This window comes from Triticum dicoccoides, chromosome 7B (assembly GCF_002162155.2).
Source record: "Triticum dicoccoides isolate Atlit2015 ecotype Zavitan chromosome 7B, WEW_v2.0, whole genome shotgun sequence".
Classification (NCBI taxonomy): Eukaryota; Viridiplantae; Streptophyta; class Magnoliopsida; order Poales; family Poaceae; genus Triticum; species Triticum dicoccoides.
In genome coordinates, this window is record NC_041393.1 from 512,833,783 (window position 1) to 512,836,711 (window position 2,929).

Genomic DNA, 2,929 nt, shown 5'->3' on the forward strand with positions numbered 1-2,929 from the left:
CGGACTGTTGGACTATGAAGATACAAGATGGAAGACTTCGTCTCGTGTCTGGATAGGACTCTCCTTGGCGTGGAAGGCAAGCTTGGCGATCCGAATGTAGATCTCCTCCTCTGTAAACCGACTCTGTGTAACCCTAGCCCCCTCCAATGTCTATATAAACCGGAGGGTTTAGTCCGTAGGACTCATCATCATCATCATCAACAATCATACCATAGGCTAGCTTCTAGGGTTCAGCCTCTCTAATCTCGTGGTAGATCAACTCTTGTAATACTCATATCATCAAGATCAATCAAGCAGGAAGTAGGGTATTACCTCCATCGAGAGGGCCCGAACCTGGGTAAACATCGTGTCCCCAGTCTCCTGTTACCATTAGCCTTAGACGCATAGTTCGGGACCCCCTACCCGAGATCCGCCGGTTTTGACACTGACAAGGATCCCCCTGCCGAAGACCACACCCGTGCTTAACTGGATCACAAGCAACACCATTTAGCAAAACTCTAGATGAGGCCGTGGATAGGAGGGCGGAGACCCAATCTCGAAACCGGCTCGGAAACTGGTGGTGACAAAGTAAAACCATTAAATAATCCCATCTCACAGAGTCGAAAGCTTTCTTGATGTCAAGCTTGAATAGCAAGGATGAAGCTTTATTGCGGTGCAGCCGACGAGCCAAGTTGCAGACATACATGAAGTTATCATGGATACTCCTTTTCTTGATGAAAGCACTTTGAGTATTGGAAACGAGGTTGGGCATGTGAAGAGAAAGGTGAGTGGCCATCATCTTAGCTATGACCTTTGCCACAATATGAATAAGACTTATGGGCCTGAAGTCAGAGATGTCCTCCGCCCCATCTTTTTTGGCAATGAGAGCAATGTTGGCAGTGTTGAGCCAATGAAGGTTGGAGATGCGGAGGGCGGAAAATGTGTTTGATCACTTGCATAAATTCAGGTTTTACAATATCCCAACATTCCTTGAAGAAAGCAGCAGTGAAGCCATCCGGACCAGGGGCCTTGTCGCTAGGGAGATCATAGATTGCACCATGAACTTCCTCCTTTGTGAACGGGGCATCTATATCTGAGAGTTCACAAGTTGAAGGGGGGATGCAAGACCAATTGAAGTACTTACAGCGCGGGGGGCCTTTACCAATGGCTCTAGCAAAGTGAGATTGCACAATATCTTTCTTGTCATCGTGATTTGTGACCCATCATGTGTTATGCTTGAGGCGGTGGATAAAATTCTTTCTTTTTCGATGGTTGATCCGGAGGTGGAAGAAGCGAGTGTTAGCATCTCCCTCTTTGAGTAAGGTGATTCGCGAGGATTGTCTCTTTCGGGCCCTTTCTAGAACAACCAAGGCCACGACCTTTCTTTTAAGCTCTCTTCTAAGGTCACGCTCACCGGAGCTAAGGGGCCTCTCCTCTTGTGCCATGTCCAGCCGAAGGATGATCTCAAGGGCCATATGGAGTTGAATTTTGTGATTAGAGAAGATACTTCGGCTCCATGTCCGAAGGCGCTGACTTGTTTTTTTAAGTTTGTGGAACAACACATGATAGGGCTCGGAATGGTTCACCCTTTTATTCCAAGCATCTTGCACTGTCTTCTTGAAGTTGGGCATTTTGATCCAGAAATTTCCAAATCTGAATGTTTTGGGTCTCGTCAGCCCCTTTTCACTAGTGAGAAGAAGTGGGCAATGGTCAGAGACCGAGGACGAAAGCGCATGAAGGATGTGTGAGCCAAATTCCACATTCCAGTCTTGATTGCAGAAAAAACTATCCAGTTTGCTCATTGTCGGATTAGCCTGCTCATTCGTCCACGTGAACCTTCTGTTCTGAAGGTGTATCTCCTTTAGCTCACATGAATTGAGGGTGTTTCGGAAGCGCACCAATCGGCTGCGATCGACATTTGTGTGGTTCTTGTCACGGGCATGATAGACTTGGTTGAAGTCTCCAGTCACGAGCCATCTCGTACCTTGTTGAGGCTTTGGCTCAAAAGCTCCTGGAAAAAAAGCATCTTTAAGATTGCTTCTTGTAGGCCCATAAATAGAGGTGAGTTTGAAGGAGGTGGTACTGTTGACTAGGGTGATCATAGCAGAGATAAAGAAGGTTCCAAAGGAGATGCTATCAAGTTTGATGGAATCAGCATTCCAAAGCAGGAGGATACCACCTTTGGTGCCATTGGCAGGGCGCTCAGCAAAGCTTTTTAATCTTTGTCCACCAAGAAAGGAAGCCAAAAATGGATCAACAATAGCTAATTTTGTTTCCTGTAGACAAACAATGTTGCAAGGTGTCGCGGCAATTGTGTCATGAACAACAGAGCGACGATCTGGGCAATTGAGACCGCGGACATTCCAATTGAGTATGCAAATGTCATTTCCATTCATGGCAAACAATGGCTACATCAGTCCTAGTAGGGAGCACAAGCAGGGGCCTTGACAAGGCAACATCATCAGGAAGTTGCAAGCGACAACTACAAAACTACAAACAGGCAGAAGCAACACAAACAGGCCTAACATAGGCATGAGAACCATAAAGCATGGGCAGCTAATCATAAAAAACTGGGCTACATCATCTGAAGTTGAGCAACATCATCAGGCAGATGTCGAGGCATCGCTGTCGGCCTAGTCTTGGAGTTCCAGTCCAGCATCACCACCATGGTCCACAAGTGCATCTTCAACAGCCCTTGTCAGTTCATAGTCGAGTCTGAAGAGTGCTCGAAGTGCAGCAACAGCAATGTCCGAAAGTTGACCATGGAACAGGGCCACATATTGGTCGATGGCATTCTCGGTGATCGTCTCACCCTCTTCGACAATCCCCAACCTGTGACAGAGTAGCCGCTCCGCCAGTTGGGCGATGGGCATGGTACAGTTCTTTGCTTGAAGTCTTGGGCTATAGCGGCCGACAGAGAAGCGGGTGATGCCCGCAAGTGTCTTCCTCC